At 52.2% G+C, this 16,583-nt stretch overlaps 1 protein-coding gene and 1 long non-coding RNA gene across 3 annotated transcripts in view; one reads left to right on the plus strand and one right to left on the minus strand.

Annotated features, from left to right (window-relative positions):
- The window catches only part of FOXO1 (forkhead box O1), an 84,175-nt gene that overhangs the window by 53,217 nt on the left and 14,375 nt on the right, over positions 1–16,583 (minus strand). The gene's annotated exons all lie outside the window — the stretch shown is intronic.
- On the plus strand, positions 1,837–15,325 carry LOC118497301. Its single transcript, XR_004899825.1, has 2 exons — positions 1,837–1,873; positions 14,634–15,325. It is a non-coding gene; the product is annotated as an uncharacterized LOC118497301 (long non-coding RNA).

The following is a 16,583-nucleotide window of genomic DNA, read 5'->3' on the forward strand; positions in this document are numbered from 1 at the left end:
AGAATGGCGCCCTGGCCAAAGGAAGGGCCGGGAGTCACAGGGCAAGAATAACAGTCTCACCGGGAATGACACAGTGGTCGCCAGGCACAGCGCAAGGGGCACGCTGTGTGTGAGCTTCCGACTTTCTAAAGTTTACCAACTACACTCCAAATTACTTCTGGAAATCTTCCAAGCGTATGGCATGACCCACTCTCCTCATCGGAGCTCATTTTCTGTGAACGTGTCAAGGACCGTGTGGTGGTGACTCCCAGTGAGACTGCCACAGGGACGGAAGTAACGGTCTCACTGAGAGCCACGCGCACAGTTTTTTTAATGTAACGTGACAAAGAAGGCTTCCGGCGCTCCACTAGGGAGAAACTCGAGCAGTACGGTGTCGGCACCGAAGACCTGCGTTTATATTCCAAAGCTCTCGGCCAGCCAACCCCAAAGCACGGTTCCAAGTGCTCTTGGAAAGGAACAAAAAGCCTCATAATATGTGAAGTTTTAATTGGGCAGATTGGAGTAGAAATCATTAGGAAAGTACTGTTGACTGTGATAAAGCGGATTATGCAAAGCTGCTTAAAGCGGTAATGCAATGGTATTGCCAAGCAGGGTTAGAGGAAACACGCAAGACAGTCAAGTTACCTGCATTCACACCAAAACAGGAAACGAAGGCATCGCCACGCCTGCCACAGACGCGGCGCACTGACACGCTGCATCCGAAGAGCAATCCATGATGGCTCAGACTGTCGTCTCTATTCTATAGACGCCGCAACCGAAAGAGGAGGAGCGTTTACACGACATACCCAACCGGAGAGAAGGCCTTTTGCACCAGCAGACATCTGGTAACAGGATATATTTTTAACTAATCCCACTCCTTAAAACACTGTAAAAACTTGGAAGGGTACAACATCCCCAAGTCTCCCAAGAAAGGCACCAAGACAACCAACCTTAGGCCATAATGCTGGTTTAATATAAATGATAAACGTTACAAAGCTGAAAACCTAGCACTGTTTCTCAAGACTCTGCCCCAGTGGGCAGCAGCCTGATTCCTTAACACCAGAGGACAGATCTCCATCTGAAGTGCAAGGGCGCCAGCTATCAGCCTGTGCTCAAGGGCAGCATCACGGTCAACGAGGCGGAGAACTGCACGGGGCCACAGACCCCAAGCTTCTACAGTGCCGCCACCTCTTTCCAGCAGCCCCCCCAGAGGTTCGGTGACGTCCAGTAAGCATCCAGAAATGCGCATACATGTAACACAGGGACAAGCAACTGCCCTTCCTCAAGTGTTCTTTATTCTTCCCTCCTCTCTCCTTCTGTACTTTTCCAGATCACGAATGTCAGAGCCCAGCCCTCACCTCCGCCCTTCTCCAGCTCCGCCCACAGCCCAGCGATTTGCTCAGTGCCTCCTCCACACCCCACCCTCTCACACCTGTTCATTATCCCCAAGCCTACACGGACCTACCCCCACCCACCTGCTCCCACACCTCCTCACACTGTACAATGGCTGATGTCTTCCTCCAGATTGACAACTGCACCCAAGATGAAAGCTGAGGAGCTGCTCTCATCAGGAAAGACTGAACAAAGGTGAGACTTTTTAAATGCCCTGTGCGGCTCTGCACTGGATGCTCTACCAGGAGGAAAGGAAAGCTGCTGTTGAGGACATTCCTGGGAAGCTGATACAATGGGACCTGGAGTGAAAGACGCTGTGTGACTGGTCAACTTCCCGAATGTGACAACTGTGCCATGCATACACAAGAGGTGACTCAATTTTTTGAAATACACAATGAAAACATTACAGAATAAGCCCTGGCTGGTGTGACTCAGTGGACTGAGCATCTGCCTGCAAACTGAAAGGTCACTGGTTCGATTCCTGGCCAGGGCACATGCCTGCGTTGCAGGCTAAGTCTCCAGTGGGGGGCGTGCAGGAGGTAACTGATCAACATTTCTCTCTCACATCCACGTTTCTCTCTCCCTCTTTCTAAAAAGTAAATAAAATCTTTTAGAGAAAGCAAAGAACATTAAAGAATAAGGCAAGACCACTTCTATCAGCTACTCTTGAACACACTGAGGAAAAACATGTGTATAAATGTAGGTCTATATAAATTCACACATACACATGCATGTATACAAGGTATGTCCAGAAAAAGTCCAGCCACTGTTAACATAAAGAGATTGGTTTGCACCTGAGTCATGTGACCTGGCAGCCAAGAGGAGGGGGCTGGAACACACATGTGTGAACAATGTCTACTTCACTGTATTAGTCAGGGGGGGCGGTAGACCCATGTGGGGGAGTGAGCACAGGTACTGTGTAGTCATCACATGCAAAATGACTGATCAAATAAGAGCAACAAATCTGCATCGAATTTTGCATTAAACTTGAACACTCCCTCACAGAAACTACCCGGATGATTCAGAAGGCCACAGCTGATGGGCAACTGGTGATTGGCAGCTTCATCATGACAACATGCCCGCTCATGCATCACATGTCATGCAGAGGGTTTTTTTTTTTTTTTTGGCAAAACACAAAATCACCCAGGTGACTCAGCCCCCTTACAGCCCAGATTCGGCGCCCTGTGATTTCTGGCTTTTCCCAAAACTAAAATCACCTTTGAAAGGGAAGAGACCTCAGACCGTTGATGAGATCCAGGAAAACACAACAGGGCAGCTGATGGCGACTGGGAGAACCGTGTGAGGTCCCGAGATGCCCACTCTGAAGGGGACTGAGACATCACTGTCCTGTGTAGAATGTTTCTTGTGTCTTGTAGCCTCTTCAATAAATGGATCTACTTTTCATGTTACTTCCTGGACAGAGCTCATACATAAGAATGCAAGCAACATGGCATGGTTAGAAGCACGTGAGTCTGAGTGAAGGAAGGACGCATGGAAGCTCTCCACATTACCCTCTGAGCTCATCTGCTGGGGGAAACGCCCTTTGAGGGGGCACGCGCCGACCTTTCATGGCGATGGACGTGCGTTATCTTGATGGTGGTAATGTTTCGCACGTGCATACATAACTGTCAAAACGTACCTCTTTATAGTTTATTAAAGATTTTGTTTATTTCTTTTCAGAGGGGAAGGGAGAGGGAACGAGAGGGAGAGAACCACCAACATGAGAGAGAACCATCGACCGGTTGCCTCTCGTGCGCACCTGACTCGGGAGCGGACCCACGACCCAGGCACGTGGCCTGACCACAGATCAAACCCCCGACCTTTTCGCTTCGCGATGATACGCCCAGACAGCGGGGCTACACAGGTCAGGGCTAAATCTGGTTTCAATTTACTGATTTTAGAGACAGCTAGGGAGTAACACTGACTTGCTGTTCCACTCATGTATGCGTCCCCTGGTTCATTCCTGTGTGTGCCCTGACCAGGGACCGAACCCCTAGCCTCGGCGTATGAGGACACCGCTCTAACCAGCCGTGCACTTTCACTGTGCACTCCGTTAAAAGCCCAGTTCGTCCTCCGCCAAGTGGGGGTTCCGGCCCCCCACCGAGGAGGTGCTCGTGGGAACCGGCGCAGCGGCCGAGGCTCAGGCTCGCTGGGGTGGAAGCCGGAGCATGCTCTGTGAGCCAGGTGATGCAGCGCAGCGCTCCGTGCCGCTGCTGCCCCCACCCCCCCAAGGCCCCGCAGGCCCCACCTTCTCCAAAGCTGCCCCCCCCCCCCGGCTGCCTTCTCTGGAACAGACTCACCTCTCCCCTGAGTTCCCACGCAGTGATGAGATACGCTCTGAGAGGCCACCTATGGTGTACACCACGTTCATCCCAAGTGCATCTCGTGAATAAAATCGCCCGCGTCACACCACGCCCCCACGTGCAACAGCCTCGTCTCTGTGTGCCAGCCTTGCACGCCAAAAAAGCTCCGCATGTGAGTTCCACGGTGTAGTGACCCACAGTCGGACCATCGTGGCTGAAGATGCCTGTGACGACAGGTTCTGAGCTGCCTGCCCTTCACCCACAGCCCCTAAGTATCGGAAGGGCCTCCTTCCACACACCTGGCTGTGGGCCTCAGCCCAAACCTGGGAGGAGACCACAGGCCGGCCCGGCCTCCCCGTGGGGCACCGGCTGCAGGCGGCCCCTGCTGCAGCCCCGGCCTCTCTAGGAGGAAGCCACAGAGGAGGAGGACTCGGCGCGGGGAGCGGAGCTCGGGGAGGGAGCGAGTGCGCGTCATTCTGAAACCAGAAGACCTAGAAGGCAGATGGGAACTGGCCGCCAAGAAGGCTCCAGAAAGAACGCACTTTTCTCCCGCTCGGCACTCGCGCCCATGAGCCCGTGGTGCGGTAGGAACGTCTACGGTTGTACCACACGTGGCCTTTGTGACAGACTGAATAATGCCCGCCGCTTTTCAAAGACACGACAGTATCTCCTACCTTTTACCTTGAAAAAATCAGGGAAGGAGGTTTACAATGGAATGAGCTAAACCAGGGACCCCGCACCTGCCAAGACGCGGGGCATTCGGTTCCAAGAATTCAAGCGCTGTGCCCCGAAACAGCGAGGAGCCGTGAGCCCCCGGGGGTCTGTGACTGCACAGACAGCCTGTGTGCCGGCGGGGCCGCTTTCGTGTGGGTCCCTGCAAAGGGGAGGGCAGGCGGCCGAACCCCAGAAGCACCCGAGTGTCCCCCGATGGATCGAGGCGTAACAAAACGCGGCCCGTGTGCACAGTGGGACGGCACGCAGCCTTAGAAAGGGAGAGACCCGGTCACGCGCTGCAGCTGCCTGAGGACGTTATGCTGAGGGAACTACACCGGTCACAAAGGGGCAAACACTGGCTGACCCCACCTGTGAGGAGCCTGGAACGGTCCAACTCAGAGACGCAGAGAGCAGAAGGGTGGTCTCGGGGGGGCGGGACGGAGGCGGGAGGGCACGCGGGGCTGTCAGTGAGCTCCAGCCACCCCAGCCGACAGGAGTCCCGGGCACGGACTGCATGCCGTGGCACCGCGGCCTTGGAAACGGGTAAGATGGTAAGCTGGGGTGTCTTTTACCACAACTTAAAAAAAGAAAGAAAGAAAAAAACACACCACCCAGAAAGTGAAAAGACAACCCACAGAATGGGAGAAATTATTTGCAAGTCATGTATCTGATAAGGGACTTGGATCTAGACTGTATAAAGAGCTCTTAAATCTCTACACAGTGAAAACGTAAAGAGCACAATTAAACACTGGGTGAAGTTCAAAGACATACAAATGGCAAACACTGGTAGCACAAGAAAAGACTGCTCCAACCTCAACCATCAGAAAAATGGGAAAGAAAACCATGACGAGGCGCCACTTCATGACCAGGAGGATGGCTGCAACAAAACAGCAATGAATGTCATCAAGGATGTGGAGCAATCAGGACCCTCAGGCCCCCCTGGCAGGACCAGCAAATGGTGCGGTCACTCCGGAAAACAGGTCGGCAGCTCCTCAAAGACTAAACACAGAGCTACCACAGGGCCCAGCAATTTCACTCATAGGTGAGAGAAATTAAGAGTGTGTATACTCATGTGCGCGCACACACACACACACACACACACACACACACTGTCCATGAATGATCTTAGCAATATTATTCTTTAGAGTCAAACAGGGGAAGCAACCCAAATGTCTACCGATGAATGAGTGGATAAATAAGACACAGTCTAGCCACACAATGGAACACTACTGGGCATCAAACAGGATGAAGCACTGTCTCATGCAACAACACGGATGAAGCTCGAAAATGTTATGCTACGTGAAAGACAGTCACAAAACAGTGCGTATTACATGATTCCATTTATGTGAAAGGCCCAGAACGGGCAAATCCACAAAGACAGAAAGTGGACGAATCGGTAACATGGGCTGGGGCTGAAAGGAAAAGGCAGCGAGGAGTGACTGGCCACAGCTGTCTTTGGGGGAGTGTTGAGAATGTTCCAAAATGGGCTGTGGGGGTGGTTGCACAATTCTGTGGATACACTAAAAGCCACCGAATTGTGCTTTCATTGAGCCCTGACCAGGTGGCTCAGGTGGGTGGAGCGGCGTCCTGGCCACCAGAAGACTGCGGGTTTGATTCCTGGTCAAGGCACACACCCAGGTTGTGGGTTCGATCCCTGCTCGGGGGGCATACAGGAGGAGGCACCTGATTGATGTTTCTCTCTCCCCCCCTCTCTCAAAATCAGTAAGTGTATCCTCGAGTGAGGATTAAAAAAATAAATAAATGGGTTAGATGGTATGTGCATTACACCTCACTAAAGCTACTATGAAAAAGGATGAACACGGGCATCTATCCGTTCCATGCTTAAAAGATACCTTAGTCACAGAGACCGTCTGAACGGCGCAGGAGAGAACTCACGACTCGCCTACAATCAATTACAGGAACCAAATGTCCCCCGGGGCGGCACTAACCCCTGCACCCGCCAGGAGACGGGCCTGCTGCCTGCCCCCACCACACCACACGGAGGGGGTCACGGAGCTGCACCACGTAAAACACTCACCGCGGGCTGGAAACGTGATCACAAGTTTCCTTTACGATTCAGGGCCTGATACGCAAGTGTTTGCCCTCGTGATAAATCGGTACGTGACAGAATGCCACATGCTTGCGGTCCCACAGCGGTGTGGTTCTTCGGCGACATTTAAAGAAGCTGCCCTGTTCTAATAAAGATGCCGGTGGCAAAGTCCCCTTTGAGTTTTCCCAGTGGCACCACAAAGACTTGCTTTGTGCTGGACTAACTTGCAGGAGAGGACGCAGCAATTAACCGTTTCCCGTCTGTCCCACCGCAAAAGCGCACACCACTGTCTTGCTACACTTAGATGCTAACGAAGGAGCAGTCCCGTGTTCAATTAACCGACTACAGAAGCCTAAGGAGCTGCAGGGGAAAACGCATCATTTAAATCACTCTAAGTATATCACTAGGAAAAATGGCTTTGGTCCTTCTTATTTTTTTAAATGCTACAAATTCAACATCAATGTAGCATCGTTCACTAAAATGTATGCCTCTAAACCTAATCTATAACATTTATGAGCTATGATCAATTAAGTAGCATATGAGAATCATTTATTTTAAGGGGCATCTGGCATTGTTCTATCTGCTTAAAATGAGTATTAGACATCAGAAATGCTCACAAAAGAAAAGTTTAGAAAATTACTGGTTCTAAAAAAATTTTTTTTGCCCCGGCTGGCGTAGCTCAGTGGATTGAGTGCGGGCTGCGAACCAAAGTGTCGCAGGTTCAATTCCCAGTCAGGGTACATGCTTGGGTTGCAGGCCATGACCCCCAGCAACCTCACATTGATGTTTCTCTCTCTCTCTCTCTCTCTCTCTTTCTCCCTCCCTTCCCTCTCTAAAAATAAATAAATAAAATCTTTATAAAAAAAATTTGTTTTCTCGAGTCCTCCTAGAAAGAAAGAAGATAAGTAAGTAGTGAGTTCAAGTTAAGTTTCTGCAGGGCACTGAATATCTGCGGCTTCACAAGACCCCTACAAGTTCTTTTACGTGTAGGAAAAGTTGTAACTGTTTCTAATCAAAAGCCCTTTAAAACACAAGGCAACTTTTAAAGACTTCATTTACAGGTCAGTAGTGCACTCTCCATGGAGCGCGGAGAAGGCACTTTATACGCTGCTGAGGCCATCTAAAAAGAAAACACGAATCGCCACGGCCAGCTGTGGTTTCACTCGGCTCCGCGACCCGCGTGTGAGACACTACGGAACTGCCTGAGGCTTATAATGCTTGAACGCACGCCCGTGGAGACCAGAATGAAGACATCTGTACAAGGACTCTGGCAGCACGTCTGTGCCTACATGGAAATTGGGAGGACGTCCCCTCCAGGCAACAACACTTCAAACTGGACGGAACCCCTCTGCTCCCAGCCCTCTGCAACCGCGCAGGGCTGGCCCCTTCTGCAGCACCGGCCTCCAGCCATCCAGCACACCTCCCACGGAGGCGAGCCTCCCCTGGGGGCCGACCCTGGCCACTCCCAACACCTGAGAGTGGTCCTGGCCATTCCCAGGCCCCCCCCCCAGACTGCTGCCCCGCCCTGGGAACCGGCACCCGCAGCTCACGTACACAGGAGCGCCCGTCTTTGGAAAGGGCAGCCAGGTCAGGTAAACCCCTGGCTCCCAACACAGCCCCAACGCGCTCCCCGTCCCTGGGCTAGTCCTCCCGGCTCCGGGCCTCCTGGTGACACCACTTACCTTCTTTAAAGGTCGCTCTGAGAGCGAGACAACCTGACGGCCAGCTCAGCCCAGCACAGTGCCTGGCACCAAGGACGAGCTAGGAAACACACGGACACGCTTCCTGCGCGCCGGGTGCCGGGGACTGTGCTTGCAGCCCCCGACCGGTCGTCTCGTTAAGGCACGCGGTTCTCAGCGCCACCCGCCACCCCCGTCGCCATCACCCCACTCCACAGACGGGCAAACCAGCACAGGGAAGAACTTCGCTCACCAGCGAAGGCAGCTCAGGTTCGAAAACCAGACGCAGGGTTCCCAGCGAGACGGCCAGCTGCCCTTCCAGCGGCAGCGGCTGCTGACATGGGTGGGAAATCCTACAACAGGCCCACGCCGGGCCTTCATTCTTGACTGGAGTCTTCCTAGCCCCCGAACTTGAACCAGCTCACAAGGTGCCCGTCTCGTACCGTCTGCCCTTCACATCCTCTGTTCTCCGCTGCAGCGGTAACAGCTACCATGCACAAAACACCTCCTACATGCCACACTCTGCACTGGAAGGCTGAACGTTTTACTGAATCCTGACAGCTTATAAGAGAAGTATTATTGCCCTGGCTGGCATAGCTCAGTGGATTGAGCGCAGGCTGCGAACCAAAGTGTCGCAGGTTCAATTCCCAGTCAGGGCACATGCCTGGGTGGCAGGCTATAACCCCCAGCAACCACACATTGACGTTTCTCTCTCTCTCCCTCTTTCTCCCTCCCTTCCCTCTCTAAGAAATAAATAAATAAAATCTTAAAAAAAAAAAACCGCCAGCATCTACAGAAGAATAAACACCGAAGGGGCGCAAGGGAGACACAGTACGGAATACACGGCTTTCACGTCCTCGTCGGGAAAAACGCCAGGCGGTTTTTTCCCCGAGTCTGCTCCATGCCCTCTCTCCGAGGCACTGCACTCGGGTGTTTCGGACCAGGGCCAGGCTGGGCCTGGGCTGAGAGGCCCAGGGACCCAGGATTTTGGAAGGCGGCAAACTCACGCCCTCTCGTCCTCTTGGGACAACGACGAGGAGAAGGGACGGCGCCTCTGACTCAGGGCAGGCTGAGGCCAGACGGCACGAGAGGCCTCTGTATGCCTTGAAGCCACTCACTAGATAGTACATCGAGAAATTTTCATTTTAACTAAACCTTAATATTTCTCTTTCTTTTCAAAGGACGATGTGCGGGATCATTCTGCACAGGGCAAGGTCCCTCAGCCTCAGGGGGACAGCACTTGAAGGCAGGGCAGTCTTTGTTGTAGGGGCAGGGGGGAGCTGTCCTGGGAACTCCTGGGCGCTCCGCAGCACTCCTGGCCTCCCCTCCCGATGTCAGTGGCAACGCCACCTCCTCCCCTCAAACTGTGACAAGCGAAAATGTCTCCCAGATTGTCCAGTGTTCCTGGGGGACAACCCCCCCCAACCCCCCAGTTAAGAACCGCTGACCTAGGCGTTTGCACAGGAAGAATGTGGACATGCGTAGGGGTTTTCCCCTCTCCCTTCTCGCCAAAAACCCTCTGCAGGTAAAATGCACCGAGGACAGGGGAGACGGCAGGCTTCGTCGTCTTAGGTGGCGACCCCACCCGCTGAGCCCTCAGGACAGGCCCAGAGAGGTTCCTCGCCCTTCACCGATGACGGAAGCGTACTTAATGTGTACTTGACCCGGAGTTCAGCCAAGTTCACAAGCCAGGAGGGATCTGGCGACAACACTCCGGGTTCTAACCACTCCCGCCCCAAGGAGCCCCCTTCCTCGGGGACGTGGGAAGTCCGTGACTCTAACCAAACACACGTGAACGGCCCCGTGCTCAAAGGGCACAAATCCTGTCCGTCAGAACGGCTGTTTCAGGAGAACTCACACGTGCCGCCCCTTCACACGAGCAGCCTGTGCCAACACAGCGGGGAGAGCCGCAGGAGGCCTGCAACAGGACCTGACTGGAAGACAGGGAGGATGCACAACCTCCAGATGCCCAGGGCCCAGCAACGCCTGCCTCTGAGGCCAGGGTTCCCGCTGCCTCGGACCCACGCTACTCCCCGTGCCTCACTCAGAGTGAGGAGCACCCCGAGTCAGCCAGGCCAGGGGACGACCCGGCAGGACGGGCAGCCCGGACATCCCACAACACCCCCCCCCCATTGCAGAAGGGCGGGCTGGAGCAGGCCACGTGACCTCCCCGGCCTCAGCTCCCTATCCAGGCGGCAGAGACCCTTCCCAAAGGAGAGAAGACTAGCCAGCACTGCGTCCAGTCTGCATGACGGCTGAAGCACACCGCCCCACCCGGTCCCTCACGTAAGGGCTCAGCAGCTGCCTTGAGGCCCACGCTCACCGACGAAGTCCTTCTGTCCAAAGGGGGCCGGGCACTCTGTTTGTCAAGCCCTGGAGCATCAACGGGCTGATCCCCTTCCCCTGAGAATGCCAGTCCTTCTCCCCCCCACCCCCGCCAAGCAGCACGTGGAGGGGTGGCAGGGGTGGCGAGCCCCGAGTGGAAAGCAGCAGAGCCCGCCCACCGTTCACCCGTGAGGGACACGCGGGGCAGCCCTCCTCTGAGCAGTGTGAGCCGCGCCTGGGTCTCCCAGTCAGCTCCGCCCAGCCGCTCACCTGGCTCATCACCACCACCAACGCGTTCCTCCGCAGGGGACGGGAACAGCCACCAACCCAGAGACTCTGCCAAAGTGTCCTCTCGTCTTCAAGGGTCCAGGTAACCAGCTGGACGGGCCGGCGGAACCCCCGTCTTAGGGCTGTCTGTGTGTGCGGTGGTTGTTCGGAGGCTGTTAATTAACTGACTGCCTACCTGTTAGTGAGTTTATTCTACTTCCGTATTTCCAATTTAAGTAAGTTTTTATGATTTTTTCAATTTATTTTTTTAGAGACAGGGGAAGGGAGGAAGGAAGAGAGGGAGAGGAACATCACCGACCGGCTGCCTCTCGCACACCCCCGACAGCCGCCTGGCCCGCAACCCAGGCCCGTGCCCTGACCTGGTGACCTTGCGGTCCGCAGGCCGGCACTCGGCCCACGGAGCCGCAACAGCCAGGGCTCCACCTTAAATGTAAAGTCGTATATTTTTTCTCCAAGATTCCAAGGATAATCCTCTTCCTGACACAGCAAAGTAAAGCCCGCTGGCATCTTGGGGCTCCATCACGGAGTGTGAGCAAAGTATCTAACTCTCTGCCTCAGTTTCCTCGGGCAAGAAATGGGGATGGTAACATTTACCTTCTGTGTTTATGCAACTAGCCAGTAAATACAGAATCTAATTCCGGTCCTCTTCTCCTCCCTTTAACAGTATAAATAATCAGCACGTGCTTGCATCCAATATTCTCTCAGAGAGGAAAGGACGGAAAATCACAAACTTCGTTTTCATTCCAAAAACCATTCATTTCACATACAACTGTGTGTTCTGCTTTTTCACATTGCCAGGTATTTTTCCAAATCGTCAGAAGTTCTTCCAAAACAAAAGACAAGTCTTCCAGAATGCCCTTATCAAAACTGCTGCAGAATTAATAGGAAGGGTAAGTCTAGTTCAGTGTTTTGGCACTCTTTGGCGCTGATCTGTGTTTTTTATCTAAAAATATTCCATACAATCAAGAAGCTCAAAAACAAAAAAATGAAAGCTCCAAACTCCCAACTACTCTGAATTTGAAGTCCAAGTACTCACCACTGGCTAATGCTAGAATGTACAAGGTCTGTCGGGAAAAAGTCCCGCCATTGATAATATAAATGGTTTGCACAACACAGATATAACCTGGCAGCCAAGGAGAGTGGACTGGAATGCACATGTGTGAACAATGATGACTTCACTGTACCCGTCAGTGAGGGCAGTAGACACTGTTGAGTGAGCATGGGCACTGTGTGACCCACGCATTCAAAATGAGCAAGCAGAGCAACGAATCTGCATCAAATTTTGCATTAAGCTTGAACATTCTTCCACAGAAGCTACTCAGATGATTCAGAAGGCTGCAGGTATGGGCAGCTGGTAACTGGCAGCTTCATCACAGCTCACCCACTCATGCATCACGTCTCATGCAGAGTTTTCTGGCAAAACATCAAATCACCCAAGTGACTCAGCCCCACTACAGCCCAGATTGGATGCCCTGCGACTTCTGGCTTTTCCCAAACCTAAAATCACCCTTGAAAAGGGAAGAGATTTCAGCCCCTGGATGAGATTCAGGAGAATACAATAGGGCAGCTGATGGTGATTGGGAGAATTGTGTGAGGTCCAGAGGTGTCTACTTTGAAGGGGACCGAGGTGTCATTGTCCTGTGTACAGTGCGTCTTGGATCTTCTCTTTGTTCATACTACGTGGCTGGACACCTTCTAGACGGACCTTGTATGCTATGGTGTAATTATACAGCTCCCTGCTCTGAGCACCTCGACTTGCCCTACAAGTACTTCCCCGCGGTATCATTAACCCCATTTTACAGACGAAGGAGCTAGGACAGCAGAGATGTGACTTCTCTAAACATGAATTATCAGGTTACCAATCTAGAAACTGAATCCAGGACTCCTAATAGTTACTGCAAAATTACAGATCTAGGTAGGCTCCTAAGGGTATTTCAAAAAGCAAATGCTATAGGGAAGTCAGATAGTTCTGAAATGACCCAACATCAGTTCTGGAACACCCTGATGACCTCAGGGGCGTCCTCCCAGGGGTGTGAGAAAATATACGTCTGCCAGGGACCTCTCCTGTTCTGTAGACAGTGGCCCTGGCTGGCCAATCATCACTGACCCAAATTACAGGTGGGGAAAGACAGACAGAGGGACACTGAGACACACATCCCAGTAAACCTGGGACTAAGACGGGACACTCATCCTCTCCCGCCTCAGCTCGCCCCCGGGGGAAGCCAGGAAGATACAGCGTTCCTGTGGACTGAGCAGGAGAGGAGAAACTTGGCTGCCTCCAAGAAAAAAGAAAAGTTCCTGGAAGGGAGGGAAGAGATGGAGGACAAAAGGACAACCAATCAGAGGCCAAAGATCAAGTGCAGGTCAAATCCAGGGGGGCCGGAGAGACACCCAGGGTGTCGGCGGTGCGGAGTCCCGAGGGATGCGCCAGGTTCGCTCAGGCGCTCCCTGAGTGGTTTAGAGGCGTGAGCGTGCAGGCCTTAGCGCTGGAGATCTCGACTCTGTAGAGCCTGGTCCGACCGGGTCAAATCTATGTCATCAGCACGTAAAACGTTTATCTGAGGAATTATTCACCCCAAATACAGGAGCACGTTCTCTCCCATTCTTATCAAAGCACCAAATCAGACAGCATCATACAGCCCTCGGACTCTGACTCCTCTTCCGAAAATAGAGACTACTCTAGTCCACGGTCTCATATATTTCTTAGGCCAGATATTAAAATTTAAAACTTCAAAATGTAGCCCTAGCTGATGCGACTCAGTGGACTGGGAGCTGGCCTGCACACCAAAGGGGTCGCCAGTTGGATTCCCAGTCTAGGACACATGCCTGGGTTGTGGGCCAGGTCCCCAGCGGGGGGAGAGGAGGGAGAGGTTTCTCTCCCTCCTCTTCCCCCTCCCTTCCTCTCTCTAAAAATAAAATAAAATCTTAAATAAAAACTCAAAACTTCAAAATGTGACGTTAGCCAACACCACTGATCTCAAACTTTGTAATTTCCACATGTAACACAGATAGAGCAGGGAGGTTGCAGAATGTGCTAAACTAGACCGTGGCTGGGACAGAGTTCAAATTCACCGACAAGTACACAGACATTTTTTTTTAGCTCAGTGAGCACAGCCGACGACAGCACACACCTAGAACAATGCTGATAGGGCTATGATTACTCATCTTGCTCCTTGGTGTGGCTCCCTCCTCCCCGAAGTCAAATATAGGTTACGTTAACTACACGTTACAAAATGGGATGGATCCGGGAGTGCACACTCAATGGAAATTCACGTCTATACGTCAAGACAAATCTGACACCAGAAAAGCTCTTTCCCTTCGCTTCCCTGCCTCCTCACCAACACAAACCGTAGTCAGTAAAAATATCCTCCGAGGCAGGCAGACAAACACACACCCACAGATCTTGGCTCAAACGGCTGGAATACGCAGAGCTGCCTCCACGCAGCTCAGTTCCCTAGGTTACTCACGCTCCTCCTCCCTCGCAGACCTTCTCCATGTGGGCTGTGCGGCCCCGTGCGAAGCCCAGTGCCGCGTCTTCCAAACGCCGGTTCCAGTCCACACGGGCCTTGCTGGCCCCAAACTCTCTTACCTCCTCCCTTCTAGGTCAGAGGGGGGCGGCATCCAGCACCTGGCCCCGGCTCTCTCGAGCCACCCGGCCAGAGGCATGCTGTGCCAGGGCACGGGCACGGGCGCCCCTGCTGTGCACTTCCCTGGCGCTCTCCACCCACGACAGAAGACTTGCTCTGGGGTTCTGGTTCTGACAACATGTAAAGAACCAAGTCCTCTGAAGGCCCCATTAAGAAGTGAGAGTGGGCCCTGGCGTGTGTGGCTCCATTGGTGGGAGCACTATCCCAAAAACCAAAAGGTCGCACGGGTTGATTCCCAGTGAGGGCACATGCCCAGGTTGCGGGTCAATCCCCAGTCGAGGCACATACAAGAGGACAGCCAATCCATGTCTCTCTCTCTCTCTCTCTGTCTCTCTCTCTCTCTCAAGCAGTGAAAAGAATATCCTCAGTAGGATAAAAGAAAAAAAATTTTAAAAAAAAATGTGGACCGGTTACCTGAGAAAAGAGTAATGATGAGAACTGGCCTTGTGTACCTGAGGAAGAAACACGCTAGTTCAATGCAGCTCCCAGCGCCAGAACCCGAGGCCAGCTGGGAGTGGGGGGGGATAACAGGTGACCACACAGACTCAGCACAGAAATCAACTTGTAGCATTATGAGAGGCAGCCGATTCTCAATCAAAACTTCCAAATGGTTCCTGTATCAGGTGGTAGTTTTAAAATGTGTTCAAAGGTCCCACGATTCTTCATACCGTCTATTATAGGAATAAACTTTTGAGTCAAAACCCAGGAAGTAGGAAATAAAGGGGAATGTACAGCTTCTATTTACAAACACTTCTCTTCTCAACAGGGTCAGATCCACCAGCAACCCCAGGGCCATTCCCAACGGCAGGAGCAAACAGGGCCGCTGGGACAAAGCAGAACACACACGTAACCAGCAACGGACTTGGAAGAAACTCTTCACCTAATTCATATTAACAGGCGGGAGAAATGTATTCAAATCTAGTATTTGAAGTGATGGGGCTAAAAACGGAGAGGAAAGAGCAGAGAAGGAGCTGCAAAGCAGGGAGGGAGCAGTGCAGACGAGGATCAAAGATGAGCGCCTTTGCAACGGGGACCGTTTAGACACGAGCCCTCAACAGCTCAGAAGGCTACAGCGGCGATCTTCATTGGTGGGCAACTGAGAGCAGGGCAGACACGACCACAGCGGACCTGGTAACTAATGTACCCCGGGAGCTGGCCTTAGGTGGGAAATGGAAAAGCTAATGAACAAAACGCAAGTCTAGTAATGAGGTGGGGGTGCGGGTGGGGGTAAAGGATCATGATATTTTGTTTAAAGCAGTTAAAGCAAAAGTTGACTTTTAAAAGGGAAGTATTGTAAAAATCTGGCTTCAAGATTTCACCCTACATCAAATATTAGGCAATCTAAAAGGGGTAATTGTCGACAGTGGCTCCAATTACAGTGAGGAAACAATCAAACGTGTAAACTTTTAGTAACAGCAAAATCCTCCCCCCCCACCCCACCCCCCGGGGAAAAGCGTCCACTCAGGACTGGCAAAGGCGTCGCCAAGACAGCACAGGGGGCTAGTTCTTCCTATCACGTGTACCTACATGCAAAACAGGTCAAACACGCTAAAATGTCCACGGGCCAAAAACCAAGTCCAGGTCAAAGAAAACAAAACTACGTATTAGCGCATTTTCTTTGTATTCTGCACTGGCTACTTCTGTAGGCCGACTCCTATAAAAAAGCATGCCAACTAAACCACACCCAGCAGAAATAATTAATACCCTCTTTGTGTGCTCCAATTCTGCTTATTTCCTGTCTTCCTCCACCTCTGGCCCGAACAGCCAAAAGTGTATTCCCCCATGCTATCACAGGAAACAAAGGGAATTCCATTTAAACTGAAGGCTGTCAAATTCCCAGGCATCGTCAGGCAAGATGTCAAAGGTCACGCCCCATATTTGGCCAAAAAATACTATTAACATAGTTATAGCCAGAATAAGAGAACCTATAAATCCAAAAGCTATATAACCTAATAAAAAATATGGAAGGGGCATTAAAACTCAGAAGTTTTTAAGCCTAGGTAGGTGAGCTGCCCTGGTGACATTCAAGTTCATTTGCACAATAAATGTGGCCTAACAAGTCATTATGCTCATATCAGTGAGATCCTCCCGTGCTGTCCCTCAGGGAGCAGGCTGCTAACTCGGCTCGGGCCGGAGGAAGGAGCTGGGGGCCTGGGGAGCAAGCACGCCGCACCAGAAGCGGGGAGCGTTTTTGCACCAAAGGCAG

The sequence above is a fragment of the Phyllostomus discolor genome, chromosome 11 (genome assembly GCF_004126475.2).
Source record: "Phyllostomus discolor isolate MPI-MPIP mPhyDis1 chromosome 11, mPhyDis1.pri.v3, whole genome shotgun sequence".
NCBI lineage: Eukaryota > Metazoa > Chordata > Mammalia > Chiroptera > Phyllostomidae > Phyllostomus > Phyllostomus discolor.